The 14,835-nt window shown below is 39.1% G+C and overlaps 1 long non-coding RNA gene across 7 annotated transcripts in view; it reads right to left on the reverse strand.

Moving 5' to 3' along the window:
• Window positions 1–14,835, reverse strand: part of LOC148778713 (uncharacterized) — a 98,684-nt gene that overhangs the window by 67,737 nt on the left and 16,112 nt on the right. Inside the window, exon 4 of one of the 7 annotated variants that reach the window (XR_016037376.1) lies at window positions 1,304–2,575. The exons of 4 other annotated variants lie outside the window; for them this stretch is intronic. This is a non-coding gene — a long non-coding RNA (uncharacterized LOC148778713). Of the gene's footprint in view, window positions 1–1,303; window positions 2,576–4,061; window positions 4,345–13,363; window positions 14,233–14,835 lie in introns of those variants that run through there. 2 more of the 7 variants (XR_016037378.1, XR_016037380.1) reach the window with 2 other exon arrangements.

Here is a 14,835-nt window from a genome sequence, read left to right on the forward strand (position 1 = left end):
TAGTATACTGTATTGGTATTTTTCTTTCTGGCTTACTTCACTCTGTATAATAGGCTCCAGTTTCATCCACCTCATTAGAACTGATTCAAATGTATTCTTTTTAATGGCTGAAAAATACTCCATTGTGTATATGTACTAAAGCTTTCTTATCCATTCGTCTGCAGATGGACATCTAGGTTGCTTCCTTCCATGTCCCGGCTATTATAAACAGTGTTGCGATGAACATTGGACTATATGTGTCTCTTTCGATTCTGGTTTCCTCGGTGTGTATCCCCAGCAGTGGGATTGCTGCGTTGTATGGCTTTTGAACTGTGGTGTTGGAGAAGACTCTTGAGAGTCGCTTATACTGCAAGGAGATCCAACCAGTCCATTCTAAAGGAGATCAATCCTGGGTGTTCATTGGAGGGACTGATGCTAAAGCTGAAACTCCAATACTTTGGCCACCTCATGCGACGAGTTGACCCACTGGAAAAGACTCTGATGCTGGGAAAGGTTGGGGGCGGGAGGAGAAGGGGACGACGGAGAATGAGATGGCTGGATGGCATCACCGACTCTGTGGACATGAGTTTGAGTGTACTCCGGGAGTTGGTGATGGACAGGGAGGCCTGGCGTGCTGTGATTCATGGGGTCGCGGAGAGTCGGACACGACTGAGCGACTGAACTGAACTGAACTGAACTGATGGCAGTTCTATTTCCAGTTTTTTAAGGAATCTCCACACAGTTCTCCACAGTGGCTGTACTAGTTTGCATTCCCACCAACAGTGTAAGAGGGTTCCCTTCTCTCCACACCCTCTCTGGCATTTATTGCTTGTAGACTTTTGGATAGCTGCCATTCTGACTGGCATGAAATGGTACCTCATTGTGGTTTCGATTTGCATTTCTCTGATAATGAGGGATGTTGAGCATCTTTTCATGTGTTTGTTAGCCATCTGTACGTCTTCTTTGGAGAAATGTCTGTTTAGTTCTTTGGCCCATTTTTCGATTGGGTCATTTATTTTTCTGGGATTGAGCTGCAGGAGCTGCTTGTATATTTTTGAGATTAATTTTTTGTCAGTTGCTTCATTTGCTATTATTTTCTCCCATTCTGAAGAATGTCTTTTCACCTTGCTTATAGTTTCCTTTGCTGTGCAGAAACTTTTAATCAAGTCCCATTTGTTTGTTTTTGCTTTTATTTCCAATATTCTGGGAGGTGGGTCATGGAGGATCCTGCTGTGATTTATGTCAGAGAGTGCTTTGCCTATGTTCCTCTCTAGGAGTTTTATAGTTTCTGGTCTTACGTTTAATCTTTAATCCATTTTGAGTTTTTGGTTTTTTTTTTTTGTATGGTGTTAGGGAGTATTCTAGTTTCATTCTTTTACAAGTGGTTGACCAGTTTTCCTAGCACCACTTGTTAAAGAGATTGTCTTTTCTCCATTGAATATTCTTGCCTCCTGTGTCAAAGATAAGGTGTCCACAGGTACGTGAATTTATCTCTGGGCTTTCTCTTTTGTTCCATTGATCTATATTTCTGTCTTTGTGCCAGTACCATACTGTCTTGATGACTGTGGCTTTGTATTAGAGCCTGAAATCCGGCAGGTTTATTCCCCCAGTTCCATTCTTCTTTCTCAAGATTGCTTTGGCTATTCGAGGTTTTTTGTATTTCCATACAAATTGTGAAATTATTTGTTCTAGCTCTGTGAAAAACACCATTGGTAGCTTGATAGGGATTGCATTGAGTCTATAGATTAGTTTGGGTAGTATACTCATTTTCACAATATTTATTCTTCCAATCCATGAACACGGTATATTTCTCCACCTATTAGTGTCCTCTCTGATTTCTTTCACCAGTGGTTTTTAGTTTTCTATATATAGGTTTTTTGTTTCTTTAGGTAGATACATTCCTAAGTATTTTATTCTTTTCATTGCAACGGTGAATGCAATTGTTTCCTTAATTTCTCTATTTTCTCATTATTAGTGTATAGGAATGCAAGGGATTTCTGTGTGGTGATTTTATATCCTGCAACTTTACTGTATTCATTGATTAGCTCTAATAGTTTTCTGGTAGAGTCTTTAGGGTTTTCTGTGTAGAGGATCATGTCATCTGAAAACAGTGAGAGTTTTACTTCTTTTCCAATTTGGATTCCTTTAATGTCTTTTTCTGCTCTGATTGCTGTGGCCAGGACTTCCAAAACTATGTTGAATAGTAGTGGTGAGAGTGGACACCCTTGTCTTATTCCTGACTTTACAGGAAATGTTTTCAATTTTTCACCATTGAGGATAATGTTTGCTGTGGGTTTGTCATATATAGCTTTTATTATGTTGAGGTATGTTCCTTCTATTCCTGCTTTCTGGAGGGCTTTTTATCATAAATGGATGTTGAATTTTGTCAAAGGCTATCTCTGCATCTATTGAGATAATCATATGGTTTTTATTTTTCAGTGTGTTAACGTGGTCTATTACATTGATTGATTTGCAGATGTTGAAGAATCCTTGCATTCCTGGGATAAAGTCCACTTGGTCTTGATGTATGGTCTTTTTAACGTGTTGCTGGATTCTGATTGCTAGTATTTTAAACCATTGTATTAGGTGAGATCACCTGGAAAGTGAGTATAGAAAATACAGAGATCTGAGGCTAAGTCAAGGGCATGCCAACATTAGAGGCTGGGGATATATAGAGAACCACAGCACAGGGCACTGAGCAAAGGATCCTAAAAAGCAGGAGCCAAAAGAGTAAGAGCCAAGAGTACAGTGTCCTAAAAGTCAAATGAAGAAAATATTTAAGGGAAGATTGATCATCTGTCAAATCCTGACAAGAGCTCAAGTGAGATGAAAAGTAAGAGCAAACACTGGTGTTAGCTATGTGAAACTCAATGGAAATTTTACCAGAGCTGTTTTGCAGGAGTCACGAGACTGAATCCCTGATTAGAAAACAGGAGATGAGCAAACTGCAGATCACAAGTAGATAGAAGATTTGCTTTTCACAGAAACAGAAAAAAATGACCCAGTAACTAAAGTGACATGAAAGTGAAAGTGAATTCGCTCAATCGTGTCTGACTCTTTGCGACCCCATGGACTGTAGCCCACCAGGCTCCTCCATTCATGGAATTTTCTAAGCAAGAGTACTGCAGTGGGTTGCTATTTCCTTCTCCAGGGGCTCTTTCCAACCTGGGGATCGAACCTGGGTCTCCCGCATTGTGGGCAGATGCTTTACCATCTGAGCCACCAGGGAAGGTGAAATAGAGCCCAGAATTTTTTTTCCCTATACTGGAAGAAATAGTAGCATTTTCTAAGTTTCTTGAAAATGAACAGGCAACAGAGAAAACATGATTTTACAGAAGAGAGAAGCCATATGCAGACTGCTGATGTGCAGTCCTTAAACACGTGACAGGGGATGGAAACTGGTGAGCCAGTGGAAGGGACCGGCTTTAGCCAAGACTGTGGCAAGTTCACCTGTAGTGAGGAAAGAGAATATATGGACAGTATGCAGCTGGGTGGACGTGATGCACACTACAACTGTTGTGGGGTCTTTTATTATCCCAGGAACACAGGAAACAAGGTCTCAGCAGAGAGTAAGGATGGGGGAGGAAACACGGAGGAGAGAAAATAAAGAAGAAAACAGTCTTTGGGCAATGGCAAGTGAAGAACCAGAGACATGCGGTATTATTGTCAGCTATTAAGTGACCGTTGTGGTTAATATTGAGTTACGAGTAAGGCCAGGCATCACAGTGGTGTTTTTCTCCAGACCTGTTCAACCATATGATGGTAGGGCCTAATAAATGAGAATTGGCTTCAACCAGCATCGAGATTAATAAAAGAGGGAAATGTTCACAATTTTGTAAAAAAGAAAGTCAGGAGATTTTATAAAGTCTGATTATAGTACCTCTATAGGAACAAAACAGACTGAAAGGAAATGTTTGCATTAGGTATGATTTTACAGGCAATTTTAACTTTTTCTGTATTCTTTTAATTTCTTTTGCAAAAATCAAAACTCACTCAATCTACTTTAAACAAGCTAATATTCAGGACTATCCCATGTAAGCAAAGGCAGGAAGCAGGGCCAGATCTCACAAGAAATTTAAACCTGAAAGCAAACAATAATTGTTTTATTGTCTCAATTCTCACAGAGCACATGACCTCTTATTCTCAAAGAGCACAAGCATTTTATGGTTCCTTGTGCGACTCTAAATCATTCCCTTGATTTCCTCTGCTTGTGGAAAAATGCACAGGACTCCAGTGTGGGTACTTTTGTCTCAGCCCATAGTTTCAGAGACCGCCATCACCTGACTGAGTCTGTCTTCTTCAGATACACAGGAGGCAAACTGATTGGCTCAGCTTGAATCAAGGCTCTTTGTTTGGTTCAGTCAGCTAGAACCAGGAATGAGAAGTTAGCTGGTCAATATATAACGACAACCCAACCCCTTTCTTCCAAATGTCAGGAACAGAGGTAACTCTAGTGAATCAGGCCAAGCAAGACTCCAAATATATCTCTAAGAAGACACATAGGACTTAACCAATATCTTTAAAATAAATACTTCTAAAGAAGAGCCCAAAAGTAGATAATGAAATAATAAAAATTTCATGACTCAGACAGTAAAGAATCTGCCTGCAATGCCAAGAGACCCAGGTTCAATCCTTGAGTCAGGAAGATCCCCTGGAGAAGGAAATGGCAACCCACTCCAGTATCCTTGTCTGGAGAATCCCATGGACAGAGGAGCCTGGTAGGATACAGTCCACGGGGTCACAAAGAGTCAGACATGAGTGAAAGACTTTCACTTTCAAACACTTGCAAAGAAGAGATCAAAGAAGAGCATGAAATATTAAAAATCTAGTCTCCTCTTTTTGTTAAATATTTCTTCTCTGTTTCAGGTAGGTTTTTCATCATTATAATGTGTAAAAAGCTGCTATGAGTGCCTATTAGTACAAGGCACCATGTCCTTCACTGCACAGAATGAGTCTGACAGGCATAAAATCATATTTAACAGTAAAATTTAACTTTTAAAGAAAACATTGAGAACCTGCAATGTATTCCTTGACTACAAAATGGAATTGTTGATAACAAAGAATATTCTGAAGATTCCCTGCCTTCATCTTTGTTTTCTTGCAGTTATTAAATTTAAATCAGAGGTGAAAACAAAATAAAGCTGAAAGTTTATTTGTGGCATTCTAGTCTAAGGTTATTTTTAGTTGCACGAATTGTACATGATACATGCTTTTGTACACAAAGTTCAAGTAAATACAGAAGAAAACAGAGACAAAGAAAAGGCTCCTTTGTTTTCCCTCTCTCACCACTGAGTATCCCCTTTGCAGAGGAAAACGCTGGTAACAGTTTAGGCTGTACACTTTCAATTGTTTTTCTAGGTTAGTTTTATTACTATCTTGTTCTTGAGGCTTTGCGTTTTCATTTTTAAACCTGCCTTTCTTTCTTTATGCTGATGACTTCCTGTCAGTATTCCTGGTAAGTTATATACCCCAGTGGCCTTGCATCCAGGTTCTATAAAGACATTTTTTAATAATATCCCAGTGATCTAATCTCTTAAGGCTCTCATATTTCACCTGTTTTTTAAAAGCAGACATTTTACAGACTGGTGAAGCAATCATTTAGAAACTTACATCTCTGAAGCCACAATAGTTTTATAATTTGTTCTGCCTCACAAACAACCACAGTCAGCCTTCCAATAGGACAATCCTTTAAACCAAATCTCTAACATTAAAGCCGCTTATGGCTATTTCAGATAATGGGAGCTGTCCAGTGTGTGATGTGTTCGGTCTACTTCATTTAGAGAGGATCTGTTGCACTAATAATGGACTTGAAAATGAGCTCTGCACTAGAAATCCAGCAGTGAATAACGGGAAAAAGTGAGCTTACAAAATTTATTGGGAATTTTTTTATGAAAATCAGAGAACATATTAAGCACAACAGCAAATGTGCATTTTTAATAGTACATCATATTTTTAGGAGACTGATGTAAAAGCTTATTACTCATCCCTTTAAAAAAAAACAGGTTAAAGAGACTTCAATCAAAACCCACCTTGTAGATTTGTCTAAATTTCTGGAATAATAAATCAGATGTAATAAAAGAAAAAAATCTCTGGATTTTGCCCCCCAAAAAAGAAAATATGCCCTTTGTGGACTTTGTTATGAGTCCTATTTGTATAGAAACACACATTATCATTTGAAGACTATGTCATCTTGAATAGGAATGAGAATTTGTCTCTCAGTTTCCTTATTTTTAAACTGGAAATAATATTGTCTATTTTATAATTATGATACAATGTATGCATAGCAGAGGCTTTGCCATGAGCCTGGTCCACCATTGATTCCAATTCCAACTGCTGGTAGATAATTCCAATGCTGATGGCAAAACTCTACCCTAAGTATCTGTCTTATCTTTCAACTTTTCTGTCTCAGGACTTGTTCTAAAGAAGTAAAATTTTTCATTCTTCTGAGAACATTCCAGAAACATGGGGGCAATTAACAACCAGAGGGGCAACCCTCAACCACTGAGGAATGGGAGTCAGTGGACAAAAGGCTTCTATTTTTGTTTCTTTTCTGTTTCTGAAGGAATGTGCTACACAGTTCTTTGGAGGGTCCCCAGTGGAAATGAGTACCAGTTGCCCACAGCAAAACTGTCTCAATAATGGACCCTTAATTGGTTTCCTGGAATCATCTAATAGATTACCTTCTCCCAAATGCTTATCTCAGACTCCATTTTGAGGAAAAAACAAACTAAAGGGCTTTTAACAGTGCAAGTACAAAATATGTGGTTGATACATGATGGTTTCCTTCCCTGCCTCTCTTCATAAATGCCATTCCCTCTACTGACGAATCAGATTTCCAGTCCTTATCAAGGACTTACTCTTGCAAAATAATGTGCTAGATACAATTATCCAATATGGTAACCACTAGTGACATATGGCCATGGAGGACTTGAAATGTGGCTAATCAAAATTAAGAGGTGCTGACAGTGTAAGCCATATAACAGATTTTGAAAACTGAGAATAAAAAAAGAATATAAACTACCTTATTAATAACCATATATTGGTTAGTTGAAACTACAGTATTTTACATTTATTGTTGTTCAGTCACTAAGCTGTGTCCGACTCTGCAACCCCACGGATTGCAGCACACCAGGTTCCTCTGTTCTCCACCATCTTCTGGAGTTTGCTCAAATTTATGTCCATTGAGTCTGTGATGCTATCTGACCATCTCATCCACTGCCACCCTCTTCTTTTGCCCTCCTTCTTTCCTATCAAGGTCTTTTCCAATGAGTTGGCTCTTCGCATCATATGGCCAAAGGACTGGAACTTCAGCTTCAACATCAATTCTTCCAACAATATTCAGGGTTGACTTCCTTTAGAATTGACTTGGTTTGATCTCCTTGCAACCCAAGGGATGCTCAAGAGTCTTCAAAGGTATTTTACATACATTGAGTTAAATATATTACTATATTATATTACTATATATGATAGTATATAGCATTCAATTCAGTTCAGTTCAGTCGCTCAGTCGTGTCCGACTCTCTGCGACCCCATGAATCACAGCACGCCAGGCCTCCCTGTCCATCACCAGCTCCCAGAGTTCACTCAAACTCATGTCCACAGAATCGGTGATGCCATCCAGCCATCTCATTCTCTGTCGTCCCCTTCTCCTCCCGCCCCCAACCTTTCCCAGCATCAGAGTCTTTTCCAGTGAGTCAACTCGTCGCATGAGGTGGCCAAAGTATTGCAGTTTCAGCTCTAGCATCAGTCCCTCCAATGAACACCCAGGACTGATCTCCTTTAGAATGGACTGGTTGGATCTCCTTGCAGTCCAAGGGACTCTCAAGAGTCTTCTCCAACACCACAGTTCAAAAGCATCGATTCTTCAGCGATCAGCTTTCTTCACAGTCCAACTCTCACATCCATACGTGACCACGGGAAAAACCATTGCCTTGACTAGACGGACCTTGGTTGGCAAAGTAATGTTTCTGCTTTTTAATATACTATCAAGGTTGGTCATAACTTTCCTTCCAAGGAGCAAGCGTCTTTTAATTTCATGGCTGCAATCAGCATCTGCAGTGATTTTGGAGCCCAAAAAAATAAAGTCTGACACTGTTTCCACTGTTTTTCCATCTATTTCCCATGAAGTGATGGGACCAGATGCCATGATCTTTGTTTTCTGAATGTTGAGCTTCAGGCCAACCTTTTCACTCTCCTCTTTCACTTTCATCAGAGGCTTTTGAGTTCCTCTTCACTTTCTGCCATAAGGGTAGTGTCATCTGCATATCTGAGGTTATTGCTATTTCTCCCAGCAATCTTGATTCCAGCTTGTGCTTCTTCCAGCCCAGCGTTCCTCATGATGTACTCTGCATAGAAGTTAAATAAGCAAGGTGACAATATACAGCCTTGACGTACTCCTTTTCCTATTTGGAAACAGTCTGTTGTTCCATGTACAGTTCTGACTGTTGCTTCCTGACCTGCATACAGATTTCTCAAGAGACAGGTCAGGTGGTCTTGTATTCCCATCTCTTTCAGAATTTTCCACAGTTTATTGTGATCCACACAGTCAAAGGCTTTGGCATAGTCAATGAAGCAGAAATTGATGTTTTTCTGGAACTCTCTTGCTTTCTCCATGATCCAGCGGATGTTGGCAATTTGATCTCTGGTGCCTCTGCCTTCTCTAAAACCTGCTTGAACATCTGGGAGTTCACGGTTTACATACTGCTGAAGCTTGGCTTGGAGAATTTTGAGCATGACTTTACTAGCGTGTGAGATGAGTGCAATTGTGCGGTAGTTTGAGCATTCTTTGGCATTGCCTTTCTTTGGGATTGGAATGAAGACTGACCTTTTCCAGTCCTGTGGCCACTGCTGAGTTTTCCAAATCTGCTGGCACACTGAGTTCAGCACTTTCACAGCATCATCTTTCAAGACTTGAAATAGCTCAACTGGAATTCCATCACCTCCACTAGCTTCGTTTGTAGTGATGCTTTCTAAGGCCCACTTGACTTCATATTCCAAGATGTCTGGCTCTAGGTCAGTGATCACGTTATCATGACTATCTTGGTCGTGAAGATCTTTTTTGTACAGTTCTTCTGTGTATTCCTGCCACCTCTTCTTAATATCTTCTGCTTCTGTTAGGTCCATACCATTTCTGTCCTTTATTGAGCCCATCTCTGCATGAAATGTTCCCTTGGAATCTCTAATTTTCTTGAAGAGGTCTCTTGTTTTTCCCATTCTATTGTTTTCCTCTATTTCTTTGCATTGATCACTGAGGAAGGCTTTCTTATCTCTCCTTGCTATTCTTTGGAACTCTGCATTCAGATGCTTATATCTTTCCTTTTCTCCTTTGCTTTTTGCCTCTCTTCTTTTCATAGCTATTTGTAAGGCCTCCTCAGACAGCCATTTCGCTCTTTTGCATTTCTTTTCCATGGGGATGGTCTTGGTCCCTGTCTCCTGTACAATGTCACGAACCTCCGTCCAGTGTTCATCAGGCACTCTATCAATCAGATCTAGCCCCAAATGTATTACTAACATAAACTTCACTTCTTTTTACTTTTTATAATATGGCTACTAAAATTTTTTAATCACATTAGAAATTCAGCCAGGCTGAATCAGAAAAACATATAAAGGCATGAAACCTATCAAAGCAATAAGTACTCCCACTGTTTCCTTAGTTTCCTTTTGGTCATAGTTCTTATCATTAAGAAACTTTCAGGCGAGTAAATGAAATCTCTTACTTATTTCCCAGTGTCTGGAACATAGTAAGTTCTCCATGTTTCCTTCTGCAGAAATAAATTAGAGATTTTATGACAGGAAGAAATAAGCAGTGAATTTTATAAAATAGGTTGGTGTCAAATTATACAGGATGTCAGTGCAATTTATCTCAAAGGCAATATAACACTCTTGAAGGTTTTGGTACTAGTGATTAGAAAGATTCATGTGGAATCAGTATGTGAGATGCAAAAGTGGAAGTGAGACTACAGCCTAGCTGGCAGGCTATTGCACAATGCTGAGTTTGCCAATAGAAAGTGGGAGCCATGGCAATGGAAGAAAATCAGATCATAAGATAAAATTAAGAAAATGCCAGAAACTGATTGGTTCTGGGTAGAGAAAGAAGAGAGGAAGGGAAGTTTTTATGTCTTCATTGCAGTATGAAATTCATTAAAAATCCATGTTCTATAATTACTATTGTTATTTAAAAAAAAAAAAAGTTGCCCTAAGAAATTTCCCTCACTATTCAAAGGTATTTTCTAACTCAGGAAAAGAAAAATGACTGCAGAACAGCAGAAAAGGATGTCATATTCTTTATTCCTAACTTCAAAAGCAATGTTCCAAGAAAACAAAGACACTATAAAAGCACTTTCAGAAAGAGACTACATCCTTCCTCTCCACTCAAGCTTCCATGCCCAGAAGATAAGAGCCTTCTGATCAGGATGAAAAGAAGTCATGAGGGAGAAGCAAAGGGGTTAAATGCACATGCAAGAAGGACTGGAACATGACCTACTTCCCCAGCTGTGTAGCTGGGGCAGACAGAGGATGGAGAAGAGTATGATGTTCTAGCTCTACCACTTCAGTTTGGTATTGAAGCTTCAGGGCAGAAGTGATGGTGTGGGTCTCTCCACACCATAATGACATCAAGCCAGCAGTTAGACATGCTAGGTGTGACATAAGGGGACAATGAGGCTCCGATCCTACCTTAAACTCACCACTGAGAAGTGGACAAATAAACTTTCCCCACTTCCCCAAGCAGGGCTCAGATGTCAGTTGAAGGAGACAGCTGAGGGCCAAAGGGGCTTGTATTTATAACCCAAATGCCAGTGTGAATCATGAAACTGAGGTTTTTATAAACGCAGAGATTTCAGAAGAATGACAAATATTATGACCCCCAGACAGCAGATACACTCTCTCCCTGACTTCCCATCTTAACCCCCATCCTGTCGTTATCACACACAAGCCTTGGAACAGGAGGGCCACCCTAAAGAGAAGGAAAGAAGGTAAAATCCAGAACTGACACAACTTTAAGCTTGTCTAAAAAAGTATGACAAGGACTGAATTCACCTGGAAATGCCTAGATATAGTTTTATAGCATCAGAAAAAATAAGGCATATAATAGAAACTAAACACAAAAATGGGAAAATAAAATGCCTCCTATTTTGAAAATATGATTTCAGGGTTCACAAAAATTATACTTACAGCAGGTATAAAGGAATTTACTACATTCTTAAAGAGGATTGAGAACTCTCTTTGGGGAACTATAACATATTTTATTTAAAAAACATAATAAATGACTGACTGAAATGCTTCAATGCTCAACTGACATTTAAGTGAATTGCTATTTTCCTCCTGCCTGGGCTTTGCTCTGAGGCATGGTCTGACTGTAATTTAGTGCTGGGTTTGATCAGCTAACTCATTTGAAAAGACCCTGATGTTGGGAAAGATTGAGGGCAGGAGGAGAAAGGGATGACAGAGGATGAGATGGCTAGATGGCATCACCAACTCAATGGACATTGAGTTTGGGTAAACTCCTGGAGTTGATGATGGACAGGGAGGCCTGGCATGCTCCGGTTCATGGGGTTGCAAAGAGTCGGATATGACTGAGCGACTGAACTGAACTGAACTTGATCAGTAAGGTGATAAGGATTACGCATCAATATTCTTTAGTACAGGGTATTCCAAAGATTTCCAGTCCATTCTTGGATCAGTTAAAGTCTAAAGGGCTCCTGCAAAATGCACTGAAGGTATGAAGATGACTTGATAGTTAAGATAAACTCTAGAGCAGTGGTTCTTTATGGAGAAGACGGAGGAGAGACAGCAGGTGGTTGGTTGAGGTGGGATACGGTGTACAGGGAGTAGGGGGTTACTCCCCATGGGAAAACGGCAATGTCTAGAGATGGTTCTGGTTGTCATAACTGAAGGTGGTGGGTGCCATGAGCATCTAGTGGGTAGAGGCCAGAGATGCTGCTAAACATCCTACAATGCAGACAGTCCCCACAGCAACCAGTGGTCAAAAAAAAAAAAAAGGCCACGGCTGAGAGAACTGCTCTAGAGGTGAGGCCTACCCAAGCTGAGGATCCTGGCAGCCTCTTGAAGCTGACTGATCACTTTGAAGTGCTAACAGAAAAAAAAAAAAAAAAAAATGTGTTCATGGGATTATTTGTTCTGGGAGGAGCTTGGAGAAAACCTCCAGAATTGTGACCAAAAAATTCCTTTTCTTTTAAAAAAGGGCTCCTCATGATGATAATAAGAATAAATTTCAGGTAAACTTAGTTCTAAATATAGTTTAGAGCAAAAAAGATATATATAACCATCTACTCATCTATTTTGGATTCTACATTCTGAGTATTTAAATATAAAGATCAGGGGAGAGGCAGAAAAGAGAGAAAGGAAGAAGTCCGTAAGTGAAAAATGAAAGCTGCTCAGTCATGTCTGACTCTTAGTGACCCCATGGACTAAACAGTCCATGAAATTCTCCAGGTCATAATACTAGAGTGAGTAGCCTTTCCCTTCTCCAGGAGATCTTCCCAACCCAGGTATCGAACCGAGGTCTCCTGCATTACAGGCAGATTCTTTACCAGCTGAGCCACAAGGGAAGCCTGAAGTCTGTAAGAGAAGCTCAATATTATCATTTTTATTGTACTGGGAAACAAATCACTGGGTCATTTAGTAAAATTAGCTTTGAAAAATATAAACTTTAAAATTTAAAATGGTTATTCGATTGTTTTAAGAAATATTTTACCTTCTAAATAAAAAGTACAGAGTATCTTTAAATATTTTCCTCCTTTAATCATAGAATCAATTAATCAATAAATGGTCATCTCCCTCTTAATTTCAGTAATCTGTTCTTGAATAGTTCTGTGAAAAATACTTCACTTCTGTGAACCTAATTACCACAATTTTAAATGGAAAAATTGTAATGTATATGTCAACCACAAACCCACGGCCAATTTTGTAAAACAATCTTAAATAATTAACGAACTTTCACATTAGGACATATAATGCTTGAAACATTACTTCCCAATAAGAAACAAACTGATACAGCTAATTATTTCAGTTCAGTTCAGTTCAGTTCAGTTCAGTCGCTCAGTCGTGTCCAACTCTCCGCGACCCCATGAATCACAGCACGCCAGGCCTCCCTGTCCATCACCAACTCCCGGAGTTCACTCAAACTCATGTCCACAGAGTCGGTGATGCCATCCAGCCATCTCATTCTCTGTCGTCCCCTTCTCCTCCCGCCCCCAACCTTTCCAGCATCAGAGTCTTTTCCAGTGAGTCAACTCGTCACATGAGGTGGCCAAAGTATTGCAGTTTCAGCTTCAGCATCAGTCCCTCCAATGAACACCCAGGATTGATCTCCTTTAGAATGGACTGATTGGATCTCCTTGCAGTACATGGGACTCTCAAGAGTCTTCTCCAACACCACAGTTCAAAAGCATCAATTCTTCGGCAGTCAGCTTTCTTCACAGTCCAACTCTCACATCCATACATGACCACGGGAAAAACCATAGCCTTGACTAGACGGACCTTGGTTGGCAAAGTAATGTCTCTGCTTTTTAATATACTATCAAGGTTGGTCATAACTTTCCTTCCAAGGAGTAAGCATCTTTTAATTTCATGGCTGCAATCAGCAATAATTTAGCAACATACTAAACATCACCTCTCCTAAGGCTCAAGAGATTTATAAAATATCAACATGTGAGTCTGATGTTGTGGCTTAAATAACTCAAAAACACTCCTAAACACTGTTTCATTGGAAATATTTTGTTGATTTTTCATTTCACTGACAACCAACAGTATTTTTCATATACTTATTGGAGGGCTACAGTCCAAAGGGTTGCAAAGAGACAGACACGACTGAAGCAACTTAGCTCGCACACAGGATACTTGAACACCTTCCTTTGTTAAATTCTGTTCAAGTACTTTAGCTGTGTCTTTTACTTAATTGTATGTATTTCCAAAGAGTCGAACACAACTGAAACAACTTGTTTTTTTTTAATGTATTTATACTATTGAGATATGAGTTGCTTTATATATTCTAGGTATAAGTCCTTTGTCAAACATATGCACTGTGAATATTTTTCTCCAGTTTATAGTCTGTTTTTAATTTTTAAATGTTTTTCAAAGAGAAGAAGCTTTTAATTTTAATGAACCCAATTGTTAAGCTTTTACTTTCATGGTTAGTGCTATCTATAAGAAATTTCTACCTACCTCTAGGTCACAAAGATATCCTCATGCTTCTTTCTTCTAGAAGTTTCATATAAATATGCACTAAAATATCTAAAAATAAAGGTTGACAATACCTAATGTAGGTAAGTATATGGAACAACCATATCTTTCATAATTTGCTGCTAAGAATGCAAAATGGTACAAGCATTTTGGAAAATTGCTTGGTAGGTTCTTAAGCTGTTAAACATATACCTACTCTATGACCCAGCAACTCTAGGTACTTACTCAAGAGAAGTGAAAATATGTGCATCAGAAGTTTATACAAAAATACTTAATGGCCATATTCATAATAAAACCATAAGCCACACAATTGTTCAACAAGAGGTAGCAGACAAATTTTAGTGTATTCATACAATGATAAATGAACTACAGCTGCAAACAATACAGATGAATCTAAAAAAATGATGAGCAAAAGAAGCCAGACACAAAAGAGTTTATACTTTAGGGTTCCAGTATATGAATTTCAAAACAGGTAAAATTAATTGATCCTGATAGATATAAATTAGAATACTGATTGCCTTGGGGTAGGAAGAAAGATAGGAGATTGAACAGGAAAGGGTATAAGGGTATAAGGAAATTTTCCAGGGTGATGGAAATATTTTATATTTTGACAATGGAGTGGATTACATGGGTGTATTGATTTGTTATTATATA

The sequence above is a fragment of the Moschus berezovskii genome, chromosome 1 (genome assembly GCF_049115385.1).
Source record: "Moschus berezovskii isolate FMDL1 chromosome 1, NW_MosBer_1.0, whole genome shotgun sequence".
NCBI classification, from domain to species: Eukaryota; Metazoa; Chordata; class Mammalia; order Artiodactyla; family Moschidae; genus Moschus; species Moschus berezovskii.